Genomic DNA, 10,559 nt, shown 5'->3' with positions numbered 1-10,559 from the left:
GGCATCTTCCAAGAAAAGCCCATGCTCTTTGGGTGGTCTTTTGGGGAGAAATGTTCCTTTGGAGATTCAAAGCGTGCTATTGTGCTTTCTCTGCTAAGCTGCTCATCTACCTCTCATAAAACACTGTGTTTTGCAGAGCTTGAGAAGATTGAGAGCTGAATCCCACCCCTCCCCTCTCCCCAGGTGGGCAGCAGGTGCTGCAGTTGTTGGAAGCTCATTGTGTCTGAGCATGGCCTGTTGTAAATGAAAATGGGGCTCCACCATTCACACAGGCCTTGAGTTTGATTCTCCCAGGTCCTACAATAAGCCCTGCAGGAGCAGAACATGTGAGCTGGAGGCACAGCAACACTTTGGAAGGAGATGCTGCCTGAAAGAAGCTTGGATCACTAATTAAACATAAAAAGCTCTTGAGATTTTTTTTTTGTTCCTATTCCTACCTAAGGTAAGCATTTACTAGAAGTTGTATCCTTCGTGGCCTGGTGAGAATTTCTAATGCTTGACCATTAAATCTGTTTCAGTTCCAGAAAGTCTATTTTCTAGTTCACCAGCAGCCTAAATAGTTCTGTTAAAGGCAGAAGATTTAATGGCCCATGAAATAGAAAGACCCATCACCTTTAGCAGAGATTTTGTAAATGAGACATGGGGATCATATGTGGGATAAATTCTATGGCTGTTGAGTCCCTTACCAGAATAGAAGGAACAGTGCCATGTCTGAAGTTACCAGAGCTCTGCACTGTAAAAGGGAAAAATAAAAGCTAGAAATTAGAAGCTTTGAATTAAATGTATAAAATATGTTAGGAATTATTTTATGAAATACACTGAGTGCCCTGGCAGGGAGAGGAATATATGATTTGGATTATTTAAGTTCAGTCCTTCAGCTTTCTTTTTGGTCTCTTGCCCCCTCAAGAAGTGTGGCAGAGCTGACAGCAAAAAAGGCTGCGGGGCACTGGGACCAGCAGAAACCAAGAGTGCAGGAAGAACAGTTTCTGGAAGTTTAAGGAATCTCGAGTTCTGTTCAGTCTGCACAAAGGGAAGTCCTTAGTGGGTAGCATCCTTTCCTCACTGTTATCATCAGAAACAAAGTGTTCCAAAGCTTGGAGGTTAATAAGGGTGTTCAGGAAGCTCCAGTGAAGCTGCAGAACAGTTATTTTGGGTGTAAGAGTGGCAGGAGTAATGAGGTGCTGCCTGGGTGGGATGTTTGCTGAAGGCAGTTGATTTTTAAGGTGCTGTCAGATGTGGTAAATCCAGCCTGGGCACCCTGGGATGGACCCACCTGTCACTCACCCACGGAGGAGTGTGCTGGTGTGGGGCAGCAGCCACAGCAGGTAACAACTGTTTCACACTTTCTTTCAGGTGAAATGTGGGTTTTCCATCCTTAAAGATCCTGACAGTAAAAGACCTGGATGGATTATTTCAATAAAGTTAGGCGGGTGTGAATTGCCTCACACAGAACTAGATTGAAAAGGTGTTAAAATGTCAGATTTCAGTGGTGGTGGGCAGGCACAGCACCAGTGAGTGACTGGTGGACTGACTTTTCTTGCAGCCTCAGGCGATCAGTGATTTGCATCCTGCAAAGTGTGTGCACCCTGTGTATCTGTGAGTTCAGGAGCAGTCAGGAAACAGGTGACTGGATTCTTGTGGAGGTTCTTCCAGACCTGCCTTAGACTCGCTGTATTTGCAGACACTTTGCACTACAGTTTCCCTTAAACCTCCTTGTTAGTGATGTTTCTCGGAGTTTTACAAGTACCAAAGCGCTCTGTAACAGGGAGGACCATTGTTGTTGCTTCCCAAGGTAAGAGATTGGATCTGTTCCCTGCCAAACTGAGGTAGGTTCCCATCCAAAGACAGAAATCATCTCCTGCCTTCTGAGCTCTGCTTTCATTTGCTCTGCACCTGATTTGCCCTAAGCAGGATTCCTGCTGTATGTTGTAAACAACCTGGCTGATTTCCTTTGTAGCCTGAAGATCTTCAAATTGGGGATTGTTTATTTTGGAAAAGAGAAAAAAAAAATATTTTTGAAGCTTTATAACCTGGCCTGCTCACAAACTGTCTCGTGTGTCAGCATGAAGTGGTTCTATGCACAGAGCTTTTTGCTGCCTTGACATTTGCCAGGTTGGCTCTCCTTGGTCCTAAATGCTGCTCTGTGACCAGAGGCATGTGAAACTCAGAAAATAAACTTCCAGCCCTTGTTTTACACTTGTGATAGTGACTCCAACCCAGATGTGGATTGATGTCTCTGTGCTTTAGTTTTTCACCATCTGCAGTTCCTGCTGCTCTCTTCTGACGCAGCTCCAAGTGCAGCAATCCCACAGGGGCAGGAGAGGATCCCGTCTGTCCCATGAAGTGCAGGGAGTTCCTCCATCCCTGGGGGATGTGGGAGCTCGTGGTGCTGCTGGCTGTGCGCTGCCATCATCTGCAACTTCACCCCTGCCCTGCTCCGAGGGACGGGAAATCCCTGAACGTGATGGGAGCGGGCAGGGGGAGCTGAGTGTTTGCCTTCAGCCTTTTGTCCTGTACCTCAAGAGCCTGGAGCAGCAGAGAGAGAGAGAGAGTGTGTCTGTGTGTGTGTCTGTGTGTGTGTCTGTGTGTGTGTGTGTGCACTGTGTGTGTGTCTGTGTGTGTGTCTGTGTGTGTGTGTGTGTGTGTGTGTCTGTGTGTGTGTGTGCACTGTGTGTCTGTGTGTGTGTGTGTGTCTGTGTGTGTCTGTGTGTGTGTGTGCACTGTGTGTCTGTGTCTGTGTGTGTGTGTGTGTGTGTGTGCACTCTGTGTGTGTGTGTGTCTGTGTGTGTCTGTGTGTGTGTGTGTGCACTGTGTGTGTGTGTCTGTGTGTGTGTCTGTGTGTGTGTCTGTGTGTGTGTCTGTGTGTGTGTGCACTGTGTGTGTGTGTGTCTGTGTGTGTGTGTCTGTGTGTGTGTGTGTGCACTGTGTGTGTGTGTGTGTGTCTGTGTGTGTGTGCGTGCACTGTGTGTGTGTCTGTGTGTGTGTCTGTGTGTGTCTGTGTGTGTGTGCACTGTGTGTCTGTGTGTGTGCACTGTGTGTCTGTGTGTGTGTCTGTCTGTGTGTGTCTGTGTGTGTGTCTGTCTGTGTGTCTGTGTGTGTCTGTGTGTCTGTGTCTGTCTGTGTGTGTGTGTGTCTGTGTCTGTGTGTGTGTGTGTGCACTGTGTGTGTGTGTGAGTGTGTGTGTCTGTGTGTGTGTGTGTCTGTCTGTGTGTGTGTGTCTGTGTGTGTGTCTGTGTGTGTCTGTGTGTGTGTCTGTGTGTGTGTCTGTGTGTGTCTGTGTGTGTGCCCTGCTGCTGTCTGCAGCCAGAGCCTGGGCTGTGCAGTGCCACAGCTGGAGTGAGCGCAGTGCCACAGCTGGAGTGAGCGCAGTGCCACAGCTGGACTGAGCGCAGTGCCACAGCTGGAGTGAGTGCAGTGCCACAGCTGGACTGTGCACAGTGACACAGCTGTCCTGAGTTCTGCCACAGCTGTCCTGAGTTCTGCTGCTGCCCGAGTACAGTGAGGCACGGCCCTGCCTCCTGCCAGAACAGCTCCCAGCGTGGTCTCTACTCGGTGGTGGATTTTTTAATACCTTGATTCTGTGAAATCTCTGGGGTGTGTGGGGAGGGAATAGGGGCAGGTCAGGAAGGGATGAGTTTCTGTAGGTGGAAGCACAGGAGGAGAATTCTGCCTCACTGTTGTGTTCTCATAAGCTTCTTTGAGCCTGCAGAAAGATGATAATTAAACTAGACAGAATCTTAAGCTTTTGCCTTGCCAGCAGCACCAGACTTCAGAGTCTCCCTCTAAAAGGAGCTGTGCCTCGTGCTGTTTCTGTACGTGCTTAGCTGCTCTCACACCATATGGGTGTACAGCCTTTGTTTCAGTCTGACCTTGACCTTGAGGTCACAGGCGTCTGAAGCTGTATGGGACATGTGGACTTACCCTGGCTGTTGTGCCTACATGGTCATTTTTACCCCATTTTTTCTTGTCTTTAAATGTAGCAAAGTCTAGATGTCAGAGGATTGGAGCAGCGCAAGGAATTAAATGAAATCTTCTGACTTTCAGTGCTGCTGTCAAAAGGAGGAGGGGAGACTTGGATGACTGAGAAGTGTTTAGATAAGCCACATCCCAGTAACGAGGAGGAAAGGCTCACTGAGGGTTCTGCAGAGACCAAAAGCAGCAGAGCTCAGAGTGCACCTGCTCTAGTAAATAGCAGACTCACAGTAGTAAGTAGATCACTGTGTATGCAAAGAGTGCCAGCTCGTGCCCTTCTGCACAGAGAATTTGTCAGGAACAGCACCTTGACTGAAGTACTGGTGAGATGGATCACAGAGAACGAGATCTTTGGCATAGTCAGATCCTAGATCAGGTCATGCTTAAAGCTGAAAGTCAACACTCAAATTCTACCCAGACAAAAGGAACCTTAAATTCAGCTGTGTCAGGCTGCTGAACTTAGACTCAAAAATGCTTTTGAAACATGAGTGCTATTAAATATCACCGAGGGATCATTAACATTCTATCTACAGGATTGGGTTGGGGCTGAGTTGAGCCTCAGTCACAATTAAATTGGTTCTGTAATTCTAGCATGACACTTAATGACAACTTTGCTTTTGTGATGTGTTGGAGTGTGCTCTGTCACCTGAGTAGAAAGAGGAGGTCATGTGTGTTGTTTTTTTAGTCTCCTGTCCTGACAAGAGTGCAGAGCTGGTTTCTGTCTGGACCTGAATAAGTCTTTGTGAAGGTCGATAGCACCATTCTTGCTCAGAGCTACTAAAAGAGAGGGGGGAGCAGTAAGGGAAGAAAGAGAGAGATTAAAGGGGAAAACCCAGTAGATTATAAATGCATTTTCCTCTGTGCTGGAGGTTAAATAATATTTTATGTGTGTGACAGATCCTGTGATTAAGGAGCTGTTAGGCAGAATGAGAGCTGGGCAGCAAAGGGAGCAGAGATGCTTGAGGGAAAAGGGTACTAAGATGTTCTAGTGCTGAATTCTCTTGTGCATATCTACTGTGATATGTGGCTTTGTGTGCCTTTCAGTGGAGAAAAAAAGGATATTCTACAGACATTTAGGGTGTTTTTCCCTTTCTTTGCTTTAGCATCTTTTCTGTCTGAGATGTTACTGGTTACTTGTGACATTTCTTTAGAAAATGGTCAGAGGCTCTAATCTCTGCTGCTACTTCAAGGTCTAGGATTAGGACTGTAGAATGGCATATGATAATCTTGTACATAAATCATGGCTTTAACAAATGGAAGAGGTTTATCCTGTTTACTCTGTTGCAGACAGACTCTCCCCTCTGCGTCTTGCTCAGTTTGAGGACTCAGTCACTGCAGAGCCTCTGGAGTTTCAGCTGTCATCATATTCCTTCCCCTCATTCAACTCAGTGAAACCTGGGCACTCGGACTGGATTTTAGATCAGGTCAATAAATACTTGACCTATCCTGGGTTGTATTTTAATGTTCCACAGAGGCCTGTCATTCCCAGAGGCTCTTCCTCATGCCGCGTGAAGCTGCCTGTGTAAGCCTGGCTTCAGACAGGATGATATGCCTGTCTCATCTCATAAGCTTTTTACTTCCACTCCATAGACAATGTCTCATTGAAGCAGCAGTAAACAGGGAGCAGTGTGTGCTGTTAGCATGCACTACAAAGCTCTGTACTTCAGTCATTTAACAACACGGGATTTAAAGCCCCCCCTGCTTCCTTTTGCAGAAGACAGTGTGTCATTCCACTTACTCAGCTGATCCACTTCTGACAGACAGCAGTGGGCAGAGCACAAGGAGAAAAAGTAAAATCTCACTTTGGAGGCTCTGTCCAGATTGAAAATGAGAGAAAGCCTGGAACATTAGAAGGTCCAGGTGACCTGAAGTGGAAATTCAGGGCTGTTGAATGTTTGTGTGAATAGTGGAATGGTCCTTGAGATCCTGTGGGTTCCAGCAGTAGATCCCATGAAAGAGGTGGGCATACAGCCTTTCCAAAAAGTTACTCACTGGAAATGTTTTATCTTCCTCACTCAGCAGAGGAAACCATGGAGTTAACAATCTAATGGACACATTAAAGCAGCACACGTTGGGATGGGGTAATTGCTCTAAATCCCTCCGATTCATTTGCATGTATTGGGTTGGTTGGGGAGGTTTGTTCTGCCTGGTGTGTGAGCCTTGACTCGGTGGATGTTTGCTCCCTGCTTTAAGACAAAACAGCTCTTTGCTGACTCCCTTTTAGGGTTAACGTGTTGACACCTATTCGAAAGCCACAGAATAGAACTCGGCTGTTTTCCTGCTGCTGCTGGGTCAGTAGCTGAGGCAGTGATAGCAACAACCCTCTGTACCTTTCCAAAACGGTTCCAGTGCTTCGACACAGGCTCCCCACCCCGGGACGGGTCTCTGCCAGCGTTCATCCATCGTCCTGTTGAGAGCAGCGAGGGAAAGCAGCCGCCGGCTGTGCCGAGGGAGCTGCCCACGGGGAGAGCTCCGGGCCCCGCGGCTCGGCTGCTCCTGCTGGGGCTGCCCGCTGTGTCCCGGCTGGCTGGCTGTCTGTCCCGGCTGGCTGTCTGTCCCGGCTGGCTGGCTGTCTGTCCCGGCTGGCTGTCTGTCCCCACTGTCTGTCCCCGCTGTCTGTCTGTCTGTCCCCGCTGTCTGTCTGTCTGTCCCGGCTGTCTGTCCCCTCTGTCTGTCTGTCTGTCCCCTCTCCCCGTCCCCGCTGCTCTCCCCCCGCTGGCCTGGCGTGCCCAGCAGTGATTGCATGGGTGCTGAGCAGAACGCGATTAGCAAAGCTGCAATTAGAGAGAAGGCCAGGAGGGCAGTGGCTTAGTGCAGGAAGGGTCAGCACTGGTGTCTGTCAGAACAGAAATAAACATGGGAGAGGACAAGGGATTGAGCTGCACTCGTGTCCGAGGAGGCTGTGACTGAAACAGCCGGGGCACTGCCAGGGAAAAACCGGGAGCGCTGGAATTCCAAACAAAGGCGGGGATGGGGGGATAAGAGAAGAAAAAAAGAAAAGCAAAACTGGGTTTTCGTCCTGACCAGATAATCTCAAAAGGAACTTTTAAAAACTTTCTAAGAGGTAGCTTATGTAGGTAAAACGTTGCCTCAGGGAAATCTGGGAAAATTATCCACAGTGCAGATCCTGGAACTGATTCACTGATACCAACCAATGTCAGGGGGTTTGTGCAGAGAGGGACTTGTTGGGATTGTGGCTGCAGCCACGGGTTTCCTTAGCCGTGAAATGTGGTGAAATGTGGTGAAATGTGGTGAAATGTGGTGAAATGTGGTGAAATGTGGTGAAATGTGGTGAAATGTGCACCAGAGAGCAGATGTGAGGAGTGCCCGCTGCAGGGACACCCCAATTTCTGCACATCCGGAGCACTGCAGCCAGCCCTGCTGGACACCAGGACTCGGCATCTGAGGACAGGCTGCTGAGAAACCTTCCACCGAGTTCTGTGCTGGTGCAGAATGATCTAACATTTTGCTCCTTCTTTTCTTTTCCAAAAAAACAATTCGAGAAGGAAACTGCTGGAACCTTACTTTCCATTGTGGGGCTTTTTTAGCCATAGTGTATGAGACCAGCTGGTTCAAGATCTGCTTTTAAAGAAAACTATTGTTTTTAGAGAAAAAAAAATTTGTCCTGAAGGTAAAACCCAAATCTTTGAGGTGTCTGTGTGTAGTTAATTTAGTGAAATCTACCCACCTTGATGTTTTACAGCACTGAGAGTGCTTGTTTTGTTTTGTTCCTTAACACTCCTTTGCATTATCTGCCGAGTGTTGATTTGTGGATGACCTGGGCAGTTGTAAACATCTTGGCTGACCCTTTGTCACTTTTGTTTTTGCTAAATGGAATTGAGTTTCACAGGTGCCAGTGGGAGATCAGAGGTTTTGGTACCAAGGATCCTTTGAACACATGATGGCATTGGAAGAGCTGTGTGTGGCAGTGCCAGTGCTGCTCATTGTCATGCTGGATACACAACTAGAGGATGGTAATTTGGTTCATTTTGGAATCTCTGAGATAGGCTGCAGCCCAACAAGAGAGAATCTGCTTTTCTTTTTGCTGAAGAACACTGCTGGAACTTCTCTGTATAAGCTCATTTGAAAGCCTGTTTCTTGATTTTATTAATGTGATGATTTGGCTCCTTTTACCTATAGAAAATTACTTATCCCAATAAAATGCAAGAATATTGGCTAAGAAAGGGGAAAATAAAGAGTGTAATTGTGTTAATTATCAGAATACCAGGCATGTAATTAATATGCCACAGGAATAAAGAGCAAATGTACTAATAGCACATAATTGGACTTAAACTACACCCTTGGTAGAAGTCTTTGCAATGGAACTGTTGTGTTTGTGCTCCTTTTCAAATTAGCAATAAGGAATAAATTAACATCCATTTTCTTGCCTGTACAAAGACAGAATCATATTGTGGGGCTGGGTAATGAATTCAGAGAATGCCTTTACATTCCCATATGGCTCTTGGGGAGGGGAATATTCATGCACATGGCTCTTCTCCCTTGCAGGGGGAAGGCAGAGAGGAAAACCTCATTGTGTGATCAGATGTTTGCAGAATACCGTGAGCCTAAAGAAAACAAAACATCTGTAAACTGAGAAATTTAACAGTCACCAGTACCTGGTGTAAATATATGAGTTGCTTTATCCACCCACCCTTTTAGACCTGGTGTGTTACTGGACTGTGTTGTCAGACAAGGAAATAGGACAGGGCAAGACACTGTCCCAGAGAGACATCTGTGATAGAACTGGGAAAAAAACCCCATGGTTCTTCACTCAGCAAATAGTTCTGCTAATCAATGTTCTTGAGGTCCTTAACAAGTATTGGGTTTCAGGTAAAGACTTGAAAGGTAGTGTGTTCAAGGTATTTCAAGGTATTTACAGTATATCTTGATTCAAGGTATTTCAAGCTATTGCAGCACTTGTTAATTTTCCCTCCCCTCTTTGTTCCCTTCTTTCCTAAATATGTAAATGGAAAGCCTGGAAATTCTGTCTTATTCAATTGTAATGCACCTGTCACCACAGTACCCAGACACCTGCCTTTTGCTTCACAAAACTATTGTGAGAGTGCATTAATTAACGCTTGTAAATGCTTGGAGATCCTGGGATGGAAGGTGCTAATGAGTTGTAAAATATTATAATGATGATGCAGAATATTCAGTCTCTCTTTGTAAGGAAGGACTTGTATCTCCCCTTCATTGCTTTCATGTTTCTGGATGCATATTTTGCTGTAGAAGGTAAGTGTGAGCAGGAAGAAGAATAGAACAAGGTAGAAAGATTGCTACTGCCGTGGGTTTTCTTGTGAGGAACTGGTTGGTTTCATGTACTTCTTTGCTTATTGAATTTTCTTTTTGTCTCTCTGATGAACCCCTACTTCAATGGCTTGTAGAGAATTCTCTGAACGTTCCGAAATGTCAGGGGAGAAGATTTTCTTCTTCAGATTGCCAAGGCCTTCATTTGCATCCCCTAAATCAATTCTCATGATCAAAGCAGTTCTGGAAATTTTCAAGTGTGGGGAAAACCAGTCCTGAATTTTTTTTCTCCTCTAAAATATACAGTCAGGTTCCAAAGCATTAAAAAATGATAATAAAATCTTAATCTCCCAAATCTAAAAGCACTTGAGTTTTATGCCTGTGTTCAGAGTGTGTGTCTTGGGGACAGCAAGACAATAAATGATCTAACAGGTCACCTGTATGTGTTTTGTCTTCCAGCTGGCAGGGGTGTTGCTCTGGCATTGTGTTGTGGAGTTTTCTTTTGAATGAGCCAAAAGATGCCACTAGTGCCTGTTGCCTTACAAGAGTGTTCTGGGGTTTCATAGGCCTTGTTGTGCAGAATTAATCCTTTATATTCACCCTGAATTATCTTTTTCTTAGTCTCATAACTGTTTGTTCTTCAGCCATGTCAGAACCAGAAAACACCAAAATTCAAATTCCCAAATACTCTGGGATTTTGTCCTATTGCCTGGACAGCTGGAGTTACAGCTGGAGTTACAGCAGCTCTCAGAAGCTGCTTTCTTGTGGCCCTCATCTTTTGCTTGGGTGTGTTTGCAGCTCTCTCAGGAGCCTAATGACTGCATAGTCTCTATGGCACTTAGTCCCTTCTCAGAAGTGGTTTCAGGGCAGCTGTGATAAACTGGTGGAGGAGATAAAGCTGGGTTTTAACTTCCCATTAAAAGAAATCTTCATCTGCAAACACACTACTGTGCAGACATGAATTGCACCAAGATGAAAAACAAGCCCACACTTGGTTCCAGCCTCTTTATTAACCTAGTTCTATATTAACCTAGTTTGATAACCTAGTTCTCAATGCAGTTCTAGACTGTTTGAAGTTTGGGCCCTTTCCCTACACATCCCCCTTTAAACAGGAGTCCAAGTATGACATTCAGAAGTAACAGTGCATATTCTGCATGTATTCAAATTTATTTATGGTCCTGAACTCTAACAAGCAGATCCAGATCTGCTGTTGAGGTACCCGAGCTTGTCCTGTTGCTCCCTGTGTGCACAGCCTGCCTTTCAGGAGCAGCTAAATGCATTCATTTTTCCCTACCACCCTATCTTTTCTGTTCTGGCTGCTCAGCTCCACTCTGACAAGC

The sequence above is a fragment of the Cyanistes caeruleus genome, chromosome 22 (assembly GCF_971803275.1).
Source record: "Cyanistes caeruleus chromosome 22, bCyaCae1.hap1.1, whole genome shotgun sequence".
NCBI lineage: Eukaryota > Metazoa > Chordata > Aves > Passeriformes > Paridae > Cyanistes > Cyanistes caeruleus.
This window is presented reverse-complemented; position numbering follows the sequence as displayed.